Below are 14010 nucleotides of genomic sequence, written 5' to 3'. Positions count from 1 at the left end.
ATAAAATTGAAATCTCCAACTTCCTGATCAAGGCACTGCTGGGAGATGAACCCAGGATCTCCTGTTTACGAAACAGGCACTTTGACCAACTAAGCCACAGTGCCTCTGTAAATGCCCATTTCACACTATTGTGAGCTCTGTTTTTTTCCAAAACTCCGAATACATAAAATTGAAATCTCCAACTTCCTGAGCAAGGCACTGCTGGGAGTTGAACCCAGGATCTCCTGTTTACTAAACAGGCACTTTTCCAAAACTGCGAATCCATAAAATTGAAATCTCCAACTTCCTGATCAAGGCACTGCTGGGAGATGAACCCAGGATCTCCTGTTTACGAAACAGGCACTTTGACCAACCAAGCCACAGTGCCTCTGTAAATGCCCATTTCACACTATTGTGAGCTCTGTTTTTTTCCAAAACTCTGAATCCATAAAATTGAAATCTCCAACTTCCTGAGCAAGGCACTGCTGGGAGTTGAACCCAGGATCTCCTGTTTAACGAAACAGGCACTTTGACCAACTAAGCCACAGTGCCTCTGTAAATGCCCATTTCACACTATTGTGAGCTCTGTTTTTTTCCAAAACTCTGAATCCATAAAATTGAAATCTCCAACTTCCTGAGCAAGGCACTGCTGGGAGTTGAACCCAGGATCTCCTGTTTACTAAACAGGCGCTTTAACCAACTAAGCCACAGCGCCACTGTAAATGCCATGTTCACACTATTGCAAGCTCTGTTGCTTTCCAAAACTCCGAAACCATAAAATTGAAATCTCTAACTTCCTGAGCAAGGCACTGCTGGGAGTTGAACCCAGGATCTCCTGTTTACTAAACAGGCACTTTTCCAAAACTGCGAATCCATAAAATTGAAATCTCCAACTTCCTGATCAAGGCACTGCTGGGAGTTGAACCCAGGATCTCCTGTTTACGAAACAGGCACTTTGACCAACTAAGCCACAGTGCCTCTGTAAATGCACATTTCACACTATTGTGAGCTCTGTTTTTTTCCAAAACTCTGAATCCATAAAATTGAAATCTCCAACTTCCTGAGCAAGGCACTGCTGGGAGTTGAACCCAGGATCTCCTGTTTACTAAACAGGCGCTTTAACCAACTAAGCCACAGCGCCGCTGTAAATGCCATGTTCACACTATTGCAAGCTCTGTTGTTTTCCAAACCTCCGAAACCATAAAATTGAAATATCCAACTTCCTGAGCAAGGCACTGCTGGGAGTTGAACCCAGGATCTCCTGTTTACTAAACAGGCGCTTTAACCAACTAAGCCACAGCGCCGCTGTAAATGCCATGTTCACACTATTGCAAGCTCTGTTGTTTTCCAAACCTCCGAAACCATAAAATTGAAATCTCCAACTTCCTGAGCAAGGCACTGCTGGGAGTTGAACCCAGGATCTCCTGTTTAACGAAACAGGCACTTTGACCAACTAAGCCACAGTGCCTCTGTAAATGCCCATTTCACACTATTGTGAGCTCTGTTTTTTTCCAAAACTCTGAATCCATAAAATTGAAATCTCCAACTTCCTGAGCAAGGCACTGCTGGGAGTTGAACCCAGGATCTCCTGTTTACTAAACAGGCGCTTTAACCAACTAAGCCACAGCGCCACTGTAAATGCCATGTTCACACTATTGCAAGCTCTGTTGCTTTCCAAAACTCCGAAACCATAAAATTGAAATCTCTAACTTCCTGAGCAAGGCACTGCTGGGAGTTGAACCCAGGATCTCCTGTTTACTAAACAGGCACTTTTCCAAAACTGCGAATCCATAAAATTGAAATCTCCAACTTCCTGATCAAGGCACTGCTGGGAGTTGAACCCAGGATCTCCTGTTTACGAAACAGGCACTTTGACCAACTAAGCCACAGTGCCTCTGTAAATGCCCATTTCACACTATTGTGAGCTCTGTTTTTTTCCAAAACTCTGAATCCATAAAATTGAAATCTCCAACTTCCTGAGCAAGGCACTGCTGGGAGTTGAACCCAGGATCTCCTGTTTACATGACAGGCACTTTAACCAAGTAAGCCACAGCGCCTCTGTAAATCCAAGGTTCAAACTATTGTAAGCTCTGTTGTTTTCCAAACCTACGAAACCATAAAGTTTAAGTCTGCAACTTCCTGAGCAATGCACTTTGACCAACTAAGCCACAGTGCCTCTGGAAATGCCTATTTCACACTATTGTAAGCTCTGTTCTTTTCCAAACATACGAAACAATAAAGTTTAAGTCTCCAACTTCCTGAGGAAGGCACTGCTGGGAGTTGAACCCAGGATCTCCTGTTTACTAAACAGGCACTTTTCCAAAACTGCGAATCCATTAAAATTGAAATCTCCAACTTCCTGAGCAAGGCACTGCTGGGAGTTGAACCCAGGATCTCCTGTTTACGAAACAGGCACTTTGACCAACTAAGCCACAGCGCCTCTGTAAATGCACATTTAACACTGTTGAGAGCTCTGTTCTTTTCCAAAACTGCGAATCCATAAAATTGAAATCTCCAACTTCCTGAGCATGGCACTGCTGGGAGTTGAACCCAGGATCTCCTGTTTACGAAACAGGCACTTTGACCAACTAAGCCACAGTGCCTCTGTAAATGCCCATTTCACACTATTGTGAGCTCTGTTTTTTTCCAAAACTCCGAATACATAAAATTTAAATCTCCAACTTCCTGAGCAAGGCACTGCTGGGAGTTGAACCCAGGATCTCCTGTTTACTAAACAGGCGCTTTAACCAACTAAGCCACAGCGCCGCTGTAAATGCCATGTTCACACTATTGCAAGCTCTGTTGTTTTCCAAAACTCCGAAACCATAAAATTGAAATCTCTAACTTCCTGAGCAAGGCACTGCTGGGAGTTGAACCCAGGATCTCCTGTTTACTAAACAGGCACTTTTCCAAAACTGCGAATCCATAAAATTGAAATCTCCAACTTCCTGATCAAGGCACTGCTGGGAGATGAACCCAGGATCTCCTGTTTACGAAACAGGCACTTTGACCAACTAAGCCACAGTGCCTCTGTAAATGCCCATTTCACACTATTAAGAGCTCTGTTTTTTTCCAAAACTCTGAATCCATAAAATTGAAATCTCCAACTTCCTGAGCAAGGCACTGCTGGGAGTTGAACCCAGGATCTCCTGTTTACATGACAGGCACTTTAACCAACTAAGCCACAGCGCCTCTGTAAATCCAAGGTTCAAACTATTGTAAGCTCTGTTGTTTTCCAAACCTACGAAACCATAAAGTTTAAGTCTGCAACTTCCTGAGCAATGCACTTTGACCAACTAAGCCACAGTGCCTCTGGAAATGCCTATTTCACTCTATTGTAAGCTCTGTTCTTTTCCAAACCTACGAAACAATAAAGTTTAAGTCTCCAACTTCCTGAGGAAGGCACTGCTGGGAGTTGAACCCAGGATCTCCTGTTTACAAGACAGGCACTTTAACCAAGTAAGCCACAGCGCCTCTGTAAATCCAAGGTTCAAACTATTGTAAGCTCTGTTGTTTTCCAAACCTACGAAACCATAAAGTTTAAGTCTGCAACTTCCTGAGCAATGCACTTTGACCAACTAAGCCACAGTGCCTCTGGAAATGCCTATTTCACACTATTGTAAGCTCTGTTCTTTTCCAAACATACGAAACAATAAAGTTTAAGTCTCCAACTTCCTGAGGAAGGCACTGCTGGGAGTTGAACCCAGGATCTCCTGTTTACTAAACAGGCACTTTTCCAAAACTGCGAATCCATTAAAATTGAAATCTCCAACTTCCTGAGCAAGGCACTGCTGGGAGTTGAACCCAGGATCTCCTGTTTACGAAACAGGCACTTTGACCAACTAAGCCACAGCGCCTCTGTAAATGCACATTTAACACTGTTGAGAGCTCTGTTCTTTTCCAAAACTGCGAATCCATAAAATTGAAATCTCCAACTTCCTGAGCATGGCACTGCTGGGAGTTGAACCCAGGATCTCCTGTTTACGAAACAGGCACTTTGACCAACTAAGCCACAGTGCCTCTGTAAATGCCCATTTCACACTATTGTGAGCTCTGTTTTTTTCCAAAACTCCGAATACATAAAATTGAAATCTCCAACTTCCTGAGCAAGGCACTGCTGGGAGTTGAACCCAGGATCTCCTGTTTACTAAACAGGCACTTTTCCAAAACTGCGAATCCATAAAATTGAAATCTCCAACTTCCTGATCAAGGCACTGCTGGGAGATGAACCCAGGATCTCCTGTTTACGAAACAGGCACTTTGACCAACTAAGCCACAGCGCCTCTGTAAATGCCCATTTCACACTATTGTGAGCTCTGTTGTTTTCCAAAACTCTGAATCCATAAAATTGAAATCTCCAACTTCCTGAGCAAGGCACTGCTGGGAGTTGAACCCAGGATCTCCTGTTTACATGACAGGCACTTTAACCAACTAAGCCACAGCGCCTCTGTAAATCCAAGGTTCAAACTATTGTAAGCTCTGTTGTTTTCCAAACCTACGAAACCATAAAGTTTAAGTCTGCAACTTCCTGAGCAATGCACTTTGACCAACTAAGCCACAGTGCCTCTGGAAATGCCTATTTCACTCTATTGTAAGCTCTGTTCTTTTCCAAACCTACGAAACAATAAAGTTTAAGTCTCCAACTTCCTGAGGAAGGCACTGCTGGGAGTTGAACCCAGGATCTCCTGTTTACAAGACAGGCACTTTAACCAAGTAAGCCACAGCGCCTCTGTAAATCCAAGGTTCAAACTATTGTAAGCTCTGTTGTTTTCCAAACCTACGAAACCATAAAGTTTAAGTCTGCAACTTCCTGAGCAATGCACTTTGACCAACTAAGCCACAGTGCCTCTGGAAATGCCTATTTCACACTATTGTAAGCTCTGTTCTTTTCCAAACATACGAAACAATAAAGTTTAAGTCTCCAACTTCCTGAGGAAGGCACTGCTGGGAGTTGAACCCAGGATCTCCTGTTTACTAAACAGGCACTTTTCCAAAACTGCGAATCCATTAAAATTGAAATCTCCAACTTCCTGAGCAAGGCACTGCTGGGAGTTGAACCCAGGATCTCCTGTTTACGAAACAGGCACTTTGACCAACTAAGCCACAGCGCCTCTGTAAATGCACATTTAACACTGTTGAGAGCTCTGTTCTTTTCCAAAACTGCGAATCCATAAAATTGAAATCTCCAACTTCCTGAGCATGGCACTGCTGGGAGTTGAACCCAGGATCTCCTGTTTACGAAACAGGCACTTTGACCAACTAAGCCACAGTGCCTCTGTAAATGCCCATTTCACACTATTGTGAGCTCTGTTTTTTTCCAAAACTCCGAATACATAAAATTGAAATCTCCAACTTCCTGAGCAAGGCACTGCTGGGAGTTGAACCCAGGATCTCCTGTTTACTAAACAGGCACTTTTCCAAAACTGCGAATCCATAAAATTGAAATCTCCAACTTCCTGATCAAGGCACTGCTGGGAGATGAACCCAGGATCTCCTGTTTACGAAACAGGCACTTTGACCAACTAAGCCACAGTGCCTCTGTAAATGCCCATTTCACACTATTGTGAGCTCTGTTTTTTTCCAAAACTCTGAATCCATAAAATTGAAATCTCCAACTTCCTGAGCAAGGCACTGCTGGGAGTTGAACCCAGGATCTCCTGTTTACATGACAGGCACTTTAACCAACTAAGCCACAGCGCCTCTGTAAATCCAAGGTTCAAACTATTGTAAGCTCTGTTGTTTTCCAAACCTACGAAACCATAAAGTTTAAGTCTGCAACTTCCTGAGCAATACACTTTGACCAACTAAGCCACAGTGCCTCTGGAAATGCCTATTTCACTCTATTGTAAGCTCTGTTCTTTTCCAAACCTACGAAACAATAAAGTTTAAGTCTCCAACTTCCTGAGGAAGGCACTGCTGGGAGTTGAACGCAGGATCTCCTGTTTACAAGACAGGCACTTTAACCAAGTAAGCCACAGCGCCTCTGTAAATCCAAGGTTCAAACTATTGTAAGCTCTGTTGTTTTCCAAACCTACGAAACCATAAAGTTTAAGTCTGCAACTTCCTGAGCAATGCACTTTGACCAACTAAGCCACAGTGCCTCTGGAAATGCCTATTTCACACTATTGTAAGCTCTGTTCTTTTCCAAACATACGAAACAATAAAGTTTAAGTCTCCAACTTCCTGAGGAAGGCACTGCTGGGAGTTGAACCCAGGATCTCCTGTTTACTAAACAGGCACTTTTCCAAAACTGCGAATCCATTAAAATTGAAATCTCCAACTTCCTGAGGAAGGCACTGCTGGGAGTTGAACCCAGGATCTCCTGTTTACGAAACAGGCACTTTGACCAACTAAGCCACAGCGCCTCTGTAAATGCACATTTAACACTGTTGAGAGCTCTGTTCTTTTCCAAAACTGCGAATCCATAAAATTTAAATCTCCAACTTCCTGAGCATGGCACTGCTGGGAGTTGAACCCAGGATCTCCTGTTTTCGAAACAGGCACTTTGACCAACTAAGCCACAGTGCCTCTGTAAATGCCCATTTCACACTATTGTGAGCTCTGTTTTTTTCCAAAACTCCGAATACATAAAATTGAAATCTCCAACTTCCTGAGCAAGGCACTGCTGGGAGTTGAACCCAGGATCTCCTGTTTACTAAACAGGCACTTTTCCAAAACTGCGAATCCATAAAATTGAAATCTCCAACTTCCTGATCAAGGCACTGCTGGGAGATGAACCCAGGATCTCCTGTTTACGAAACAGGCACTTTGACCAACTAAGCCACAGTGCCTCTGTAAATGCCCATTTCACACTATTGTGAGCTCTGTTTTTTTCCAAAACTCTGAATCCATAAAATTGAAATCTCCAACTTCCTGAGCAAGGCACTGCTGGGAGTTGAACCCAGGATCTCCTGTTTACATGACAGGCACTTTAACCAACTAAGCCACAGCGCCTCTGTAAATCCAAGGTTCAAACTATTGTAAGCTCTGTTGTTTTCCAAACCTACGAAACCATAAAGTTTAAGTCTGCAACTTCCTGAGCAATGCACTTTGACCAACTAAGCCACAGTGCCTCTGGAAATGCCTATTTCACTCTATTGTAAGCTCTGTTCTTTTCCAAACCTACGAAACAATAAAGTTTAAGTCTCCAACTTCCTGAGGAAGGCACTGCTGGGAGTTGAACCCAGGATCTCCTGTTTACAAGACAGGCACTTTAACCAAGTAAGCCACAGCGCCTCTGTAAATCCAAGGTTCAAACTATTGTAAGCTCTGTTGTTTTCCAAACCTACGAAACCATAAAGTTTAAGTCTGCAACTTCCTGAGCAATGCACTTTGACCAACTAAGCCACAGTGCCTCTGGAAATGCCTATTTCACACTATTGTAAGCTCTGTTCTTTTCCAAACATACGAAACAATAAAGTTTAAGTCTCCAACTTCCTGAGGAAGGCACTGCTGGGAGTTGAACCCAGGATCTCCTGTTTACTAAACAGGCACTTTTCCAAAACTGCGAATCCATTAAAATTGAAATCTCCAACTTCCTGAGCAAGGCACTGCTGGGAGTTGAACCCAGGATCTCCTGTTTACGAAACAGGCACTTTGACCAACTAAGCCACAGCGCCTCTGTAAATGCACATTTAACACTGTTGAGAGCTCTGTTCTTTTCCAAAACTGCGAATCCATAAAAATGAAATCTCCAACTTCCTGAGCATGGCACTGCTGGGAGTTGAACCCAGGATCTCCTGTTTACGAAACAGGCACTTTGACCAACTAAGCCACAGTGCCTCTGTAAATGCCCATTTCACACTATTGTGAGCTCTGTTTTTTTCCAAAACTCCGAATACATAAAATTGAAATCTCCAACTTCCTGAGCAAGGCACTGCTGGGAGTTGAACCCAGGATCTCCTGTTTACTAAACAGGCACTTTTCCAAAACTGCGAATCCATAAAATTGAAATCTCCAACTTCCTGATCAAGGCACTGCTGGGAGATGAACCCAGGATCTCCTGTTTACGAAACAGGCACTTTGACCAACTAAGCCACAGTGCCTCTGTAAATGCCCATTTCACACTATTGTGAGCTCTGTTTTTTTCCAAAACTCTGAATCCATAAAATTGAAATCTCCAACTTCCTGAGCAAGGCACTGCTGGGAGTTGAACCCAGGATCTCCTGTTTACATGACAGGCACTTTAACCAACTAAGCCACAGCGCCTCTGTAAATCCAAGGTTCAAACTATTGTAAGCTCTGTTGTTTTCCAAACCTACGAAACCATAAAGTTTAAGTCTGCAACTTCCTGAGCAATGCACTTTGACCAACTAAGCCACAGTGCCTCTGGAAATGCCTATTTCACTCTATTGTAAGCTCTGTTCTTTTCCAAACCTACGAAACAATAAAGTTTAAGTCTCCAACTTCCTGAGGAAGGCACTGCTGGGAGTTGAACCCAGGATCTCCTGTTTACATGACAGGCACTTTAACCAAGTAAGCCACAGCGCCTCTGTAAATCCAAGGTTCAAACTATTGTAAGCTCTGTTGTTTTCCAAACCTACGAAACCATAAAGTTTAAGTCTGCAACTTCCTGAGCAATGCACTTTGACCAACTAAGCCACAGTGCCTCTGGAAATGCCTATTTCACACTATTGTAAGCTCTGTTCTTTTCCAAACATACGAAACAATAAAGTTTAAGTCTCCAACTTCCTGAGGAAGGCACTGCTGGGAGTTGAACCCAGGATCTCCTGTTTACTAAACAGGCACTTTTCCAAAACTGCGAATCCATTAAAATTGAAATCTCCAACTTCCTGAGCAAGGCACTGCTGGGAGTTGAACCCAGGATCTCCTGTTTACGAAACAGGCACTTTGACCAACTAAGCCACAGCGCCTCTGTAAATGCACATTTAACACTGTTGAGAGCTCTGTTCTTTTCCAAAACTGCGAATCCATAAAAATGAAATCTCCAACTTCCTGAGCATGGCACTGCTGGGAGTTGAACCCAGGATCTCCTGTTTACGAAACAGGCACTTTGACCAACTAAGCCACAGTGCCTCTGTAAATGCCCATTTCACACTATTGTGAGCTCTGTTTTTTTCCAAAACTCCGAATACATAAAATTGAAATCTCCAACTTCCTGAGCAAGGCACTGCTGGGAGTTGAACCCAGGATCTCCTGTTTACTAAACAGGCACTTTTCCAAAACTGCGAATCCATAAAATTGAAATCTCCAACTTCCTGATCAAGGCACTGCTGGGAGATGAACCCAGGATCTCCTGTTTACGAAACAGGCACTTTGACCAACTAAGCCACAGTGCCTCTGTAAATGCCCATTTCACACTATTGTGAGCTCTGTTTTTTTCCAAAACTCTGAATCCATAAAATTGAAATCTCCAACTTCCTGAGCAAGGCACTGCTGGGAGTTGAACCCAGGATCTCCTGTTTACATGACAGGCACTTTAACCAACTAAGCCACAGCTCCTCTGTAAATACAAGGTTCAAACTATTGTAAGCTCTGTTGTTTTCCAAACCTACGAAACCATAAAGTTTAAGTCTGCAACTTCCTGAGCAATGCACTTTGACCAACTAAGCCACAGTGCCTCTGGAAATGCCTATTTCACTCTATTGTAAGCTCTGTTCTTTTCCAAACCTACGAAACAATAAAGTTTAAGTCTCCAACTTCCTGAGGAAGGCACTGCTGGGAGTTGAACCCAGGATCTCCTGTTTACAAGACAGGCACTTTAACCAAGTAAGCCACAGCGCCTCTGTAAATCCAAGGTTCAAACTATTGTAAGCTCTGTTGTTTTCCAAACCTACGAAACCATAAAGTTTAAGTCTGCAACTTCCTGAGCAATGCACTTTGACCAACTAAGCCACAGTGCCTCTGGAAATGCCTATTTCACACTATTGTAAGCTCTGTTCTTTTCCAAACATACGAAACAATAAAGTTTAAGTCTCCAACTTCCTGAGGAAGGCACTGCTGGGAGTTGAACCCAGGATCTCCTGTTTACTAAACAGGCACTTTTCCAAAACTGCGAATCCATTAAAATTGAAATCTCCAACTTCCTGAGCAAGGCACTGCTGGGAGTTGAACCCAGGATCTCCTGTTTACGAAACAGGCACTTTGACCAACTAAGCCACAGCGCCTCTGTAAATGCACATTTAACACTGTTGAGAGCTCTGTTCTTTTCCAAAACTGCGAATCCATAAAATTGAAATCTCCAACTTCCTGAGCATGGCACTGCTGGGAGTTGAACCCAGGATCTCCTGTTTACTAAACAGGCACTTTGACCAACTAAGCCACAGTGCCTCTGTAAATGCCCATTTCACACTATTGTGAGCTCTGTTTTTTTCCAAAACTCCGAATACATAAAATTGAAATCTCCAACTTCCTGAGCAAGGCACTGCTGGGAGTTGAACCCAGGATCTCCTGTTTACTAAACAGGCGCTTTAACCAACTAAGCCACAGCGCCTCTGTAAATGCACATTTAACACTGTTGAGAGCTCTGTTCTTTTCCAAAACTGCGAATCCATAAAATTGAAATCTCCAACTTCCTGAGCATGGCACTGCTGGGAGTTGAACCCAGGATCTCCTGTTTACGAAACAGGCACTTTGACCAACTAAGCCACAGTGCCTCTGTAAATGCCCATTTCACACTATTGTGAGCTCTGTTTTTTTCCAAAACTCCGAATACATAAAATTGAAATCTCCAACTTCCTGAGCAAGGCACTGCTGGGAGTTGAACCCAGGATCTCCTGTTTACTAAACAGGCACTTTTCCAAAACTGCGAATCCATAAAATTGAAATCTCCAACTTCCTGATCAAGGCACTGCTGGGAGATGAACCCAGGATCTCCTGTTTACGAAACAGGCACTTTGACCAACTAAGCCACAGTGCCTCTGTAAATGCCCATTTCACACTATTGTGAGCTCTGTTTTTTTCCAAAACTCTGAATCCATAAAATTGAAATCTCCAACTTCCTGAGCAAGGCACTGCTGGGAGTTGAACCCAGGATCTCCTGTTTACATGACAGGCACTTTAACCAACTAAGCCACAGCTCCTCTGTAAATACAAGGTTCAAACTATTGTAAGCTCTGTTGTTTTCCAAACCTACGAAACCATAAAGTTTAAGTCTGCAACTTCCTGAGCAATGCACTTTGACCAACTAAGCCACAGTGCCTCTGGAAATGCCTATTTCACTCTATTGTAAGCTCTGTTCTTTTCCAAACCTACGAAACAATAAAGTTTAAGTCTCAAACTTCCTGAGGAAGGCACTGCTGGGAGTTGAACCCAGGATCTCCTGTTTACAAGACAGGCACTTTAACCAAGTAAGCCACAGCGCCTCTGTAAATCCAAGGTTCAAACTATTGTAAGCTCTGTTGTTTTCCAAACCTACGAAACCATAAAGTTTAAGTCTGCAACTTCCTGAGCAATGCACTTTGACCAACTAAGCCACAGTGCCTCTGGAAATGCCTATTTCACACTATTGTAAGCTCTGTTCTTTTCCAAACATACGAAACAATAAAGTTTAAGTCTCCAACTTCCTGAGGAAGGCACTGCTGGGAGTTGAACCCAGGATCTCCTGTTTACTAAACAGGCACTTTTCCAAAACTGCGAATCCATTAAAATTGAAATCTCCAACTTCCTGAGCAAGGCACTGCTGGGAGTTGAACCCAGGATCTCCTGTTTACGAAACAGGCACTTTGACCAACTAAGCCACAGCGCCTCTGTAAATGCACATTTAACACTGTTGAGAGCTCTGTTCTTTTCCAAAACTGCGAATCCATAAAATTGAAATCTCCAACTTCCTGAGCATGGCACTGCTGGGAGTTGAACCCAGGATCTCCTGTTTACGAAACAGGCACTTTGACCAACTAAGCCACAGTGCCTCTGTAAATGCCCATTTCACACTATTGTGAGCTCTGTTTTTTTCCAAAACTCCGAATACATAAAATTGAAATCTCCAACTTCCTGAGCAAGGCACTGCTGGGAGTTGAACCCAGGATCTCCTGTTTACTAAACAGGCGCTTTAACCAACTAAGCCACAGCGCCTCTGTAAATGCACATTTAACACTGTTGAGAGCTCTGTTCTTTTCCAAAACTGCGAATCCATAAAATTGAAATCTCCAACTTCCTGAGCATGGCACTGCTGGGAGTTGAACCCAGGATCTCCTGTTTACGAAACAGGCACTTTGACCAACTAAGCCACAGTGCCTCTGTAAATGCCCATTTCACACTATTGTGAGCTCTGTTTTTTTCCAAAACTCCGAATACATAAAATTGAAATCTCCAACTTCCTGAGCAAGGCACTGCTGGGAGTTGAACCCAGGATCTCCTGTTTACTAAACAGGCACTTTTCCAAAACTGCGAATCCATAAAATTGAAATCTCCAACTTCCTGATCAAGGCACTGCTGGGAGATGAACCCAGGATCTCCTGTTTACGAAACAGGCACTTTGACCAACTAAGCCACAGTGCCTCTGTAAATGCCCATTTCACACTATTGTGAGCTCTGTTTTTTTCCAAAACTCTGAATCCATAAAATTGAAATCTCCAACTTCCTGAGCAAGGCACTGCTGGGAGTTGAACCCAGGATCTCCTGTTTACATGACAGGCACTTTAACCAACTAAGCCACAGCTCCTCTGTAAATACAAGGTTCAAACTATTGTAAGCTCTGTTGTTTTCCAAACCTACGAAACAATAAAATTGAAATCTCCAACTTCCTGAGCAAGGCACTGCTGGGAGTTGAACCCAGGATCTCCTGTTTACATGACAGGCACTTTAACCAAGTAAGCCACAGCGCCTCTGTAAATCCAAGGTTCAAACTATTGTAAGCTCTGTTGTTTTCCAAACCTACGAAACCATAAAGTTTAAGTCTGCAACTTCCTGAGCAATGCACTTTGACCAACTAAGCCACAGTGCCTCTGGAAATGCCTATTTCACACTATTGTAAGCTCTGTTCTTTTCCAAACATACGAAACAATAAAGTTTAAGTCTCCAACTTCCTGAGGAAGGCACTGCTGGGAGTTGAACCCAGGATCTCCTGTTTACTAAACAGGCACTTTTCCAAAACTGCGAATCCATTAAAATTGAAATCTCCAACTTCCTGAGCAAGGCACTGCTGGGAGTTGAACCCAGGATCTCCTGTTTACGAAACAGGCACTTTGACCAACTAAGCCACAGCGCCTCTGTAAATGCACATTTAACACTGTTGAGAGCTCTGTTCTTTTCCAAAACTGCGAATCCATAAAATTGAAATCTCCAACTTCCTGAGCATGGCACTGCTGGGAGTTGAACCCAGGATCTCCTGTTTACGAAACAGGCACTTTGACCAACTAAGCCACAGTGCCTCTGTAAATGCCCATTTCACACTATTGTGAGCTCTGTTTTTTTCCAAAACTCCGAATACATAAAATTGAAATCTCCAACTTCCTGAGCAAGGCACTGCTGGGAGTTGAACCCAGGATCTCCTGTTTACTAAACAGGCGCTTTAACCAACTAAGCCACAGCGCCGCTGTAAATGCCATGTTCACACTATTGCAAGCTCTGTTGTTTTCCAAAACTCCGAAACCATAAAATTGAAATCTCTAACTTCCTGAGCAAGGCACTGCTGGGAGTTGAACCCAGGATCTCCTGTATACTAAACAGGCACTTTTCCAAAACTGTGAATCCATAAAATTGAAATCTCCAACTTCCTGATCAAGGCACTGCTGGGAGTTGAACCCAGGATCTCCTGTTTACGAAACAGGCACTTTGACCAACTAAGCCACAGTGCCTCTGTAAATGCCCATTTCACACTATTGTGAGCTCTGTTTTTTTCCAAAACTCTGAATCCATAAAATTGAAATCTCCAACTTCCTGAGGAAGGCACTGCTGGGAGTTGAACCCAGGATCTCCTGTTTACATGACAGGCCTTTAACCAACTAAGCCACAGCGCCTCTGTAAATCCAAGGTTCAAACTATTGTAAGCTCTGTTGTTTTCCAAACCTACGAAACCATAAAGTTTAAGTCTGCAACTTCCTGAGCAATGCACTTTGACCAACTAAGCCA

At 43.3% G+C, this 14010-nt stretch overlaps 22 non-coding genes across 22 annotated transcripts; all 22 read right to left on the bottom strand.

Annotated features, from left to right (window-relative positions):
• Positions 1–620: 620 nt before the first annotated feature.
• trnat-agu lies at positions 621–694 on the bottom strand. The gene has a single exon. It is a non-coding gene; the product is annotated as a tRNA-Thr (tRNA).
• Positions 695–883: 189 nt separating this feature from the next.
• trnat-cgu lies at positions 884–957 on the bottom strand. The gene has a single exon. It is a non-coding gene; the product is annotated as a tRNA-Thr (tRNA).
• Positions 958–1046: 89 nt separating this feature from the next.
• Positions 1047–1120, bottom strand: trnat-agu. The gene has a single exon. It is a non-coding gene; the product is annotated as a tRNA-Thr (tRNA).
• Positions 1121–1209: 89 nt separating this feature from the next.
• On the bottom strand, positions 1210–1283 carry trnat-agu. The gene has a single exon. It is a non-coding gene; the product is annotated as a tRNA-Thr (tRNA).
• Positions 1284–1536: 253 nt separating this feature from the next.
• trnat-agu lies at positions 1537–1610 on the bottom strand. The gene has a single exon. It is a non-coding gene; the product is annotated as a tRNA-Thr (tRNA).
• A 189-nt stretch (positions 1611–1799) lies between these two features.
• On the bottom strand, positions 1800–1873 carry trnat-cgu. Its single transcript has one exon. It is a non-coding gene; the product is annotated as a tRNA-Thr (tRNA).
• A 635-nt stretch (positions 1874–2508) lies between these two features.
• trnat-cgu lies at positions 2509–2582 on the bottom strand. The gene has a single exon. It is a non-coding gene; the product is annotated as a tRNA-Thr (tRNA).
• Positions 2583–2671: 89 nt separating this feature from the next.
• Positions 2672–2745, bottom strand: trnat-agu. Its single transcript has one exon. It is a non-coding gene; the product is annotated as a tRNA-Thr (tRNA).
• A 1180-nt stretch (positions 2746–3925) lies between these two features.
• Positions 3926–3999, bottom strand: trnat-cgu. The gene has a single exon. It is a non-coding gene; the product is annotated as a tRNA-Thr (tRNA).
• A 1180-nt stretch (positions 4000–5179) lies between these two features.
• On the bottom strand, positions 5180–5253 carry trnat-cgu. Its single transcript has one exon. It is a non-coding gene; the product is annotated as a tRNA-Thr (tRNA).
• Positions 5254–6433: 1180 nt separating this feature from the next.
• On the bottom strand, positions 6434–6507 carry trnas-cga. Its single transcript has one exon. It is a non-coding gene; the product is annotated as a tRNA-Ser (tRNA).
• A 1180-nt stretch (positions 6508–7687) lies between these two features.
• Positions 7688–7761, bottom strand: trnat-cgu. Its single transcript has one exon. It is a non-coding gene; the product is annotated as a tRNA-Thr (tRNA).
• Positions 7762–8941: 1180 nt separating this feature from the next.
• Positions 8942–9015, bottom strand: trnat-cgu. Its single transcript has one exon. It is a non-coding gene; the product is annotated as a tRNA-Thr (tRNA).
• A 1180-nt stretch (positions 9016–10195) lies between these two features.
• Positions 10196–10269, bottom strand: trnat-agu. Its single transcript has one exon. It is a non-coding gene; the product is annotated as a tRNA-Thr (tRNA).
• An 89-nt stretch (positions 10270–10358) lies between these two features.
• trnat-agu lies at positions 10359–10432 on the bottom strand. The gene has a single exon. It is a non-coding gene; the product is annotated as a tRNA-Thr (tRNA).
• An 89-nt stretch (positions 10433–10521) lies between these two features.
• On the bottom strand, positions 10522–10595 carry trnat-cgu. Its single transcript has one exon. It is a non-coding gene; the product is annotated as a tRNA-Thr (tRNA).
• A 1180-nt stretch (positions 10596–11775) lies between these two features.
• Positions 11776–11849, bottom strand: trnat-cgu. Its single transcript has one exon. It is a non-coding gene; the product is annotated as a tRNA-Thr (tRNA).
• Positions 11850–11938: 89 nt separating this feature from the next.
• trnat-agu lies at positions 11939–12012 on the bottom strand. Its single transcript has one exon. It is a non-coding gene; the product is annotated as a tRNA-Thr (tRNA).
• An 89-nt stretch (positions 12013–12101) lies between these two features.
• On the bottom strand, positions 12102–12175 carry trnat-cgu. Its single transcript has one exon. It is a non-coding gene; the product is annotated as a tRNA-Thr (tRNA).
• Positions 12176–13236: 1061 nt separating this feature from the next.
• Positions 13237–13310, bottom strand: trnat-cgu. The gene has a single exon. It is a non-coding gene; the product is annotated as a tRNA-Thr (tRNA).
• An 89-nt stretch (positions 13311–13399) lies between these two features.
• Positions 13400–13473, bottom strand: trnat-agu. The gene has a single exon. It is a non-coding gene; the product is annotated as a tRNA-Thr (tRNA).
• Positions 13474–13662: 189 nt separating this feature from the next.
• trnat-cgu lies at positions 13663–13736 on the bottom strand. The gene has a single exon. It is a non-coding gene; the product is annotated as a tRNA-Thr (tRNA).
• Positions 13737–14010: the final 274 nt, after the last annotated feature.

Source organism: Cyclopterus lumpus, chromosome 15 (genome assembly GCF_009769545.1).
Source record: "Cyclopterus lumpus isolate fCycLum1 chromosome 15, fCycLum1.pri, whole genome shotgun sequence".
Taxonomy (NCBI): Eukaryota; Metazoa; Chordata; class Actinopteri; order Perciformes; family Cyclopteridae; genus Cyclopterus; species Cyclopterus lumpus.
The sequence above is the reverse complement of the archived record's forward strand: the minus strand, read 5'-3'. Positions and strand labels throughout refer to the sequence as shown.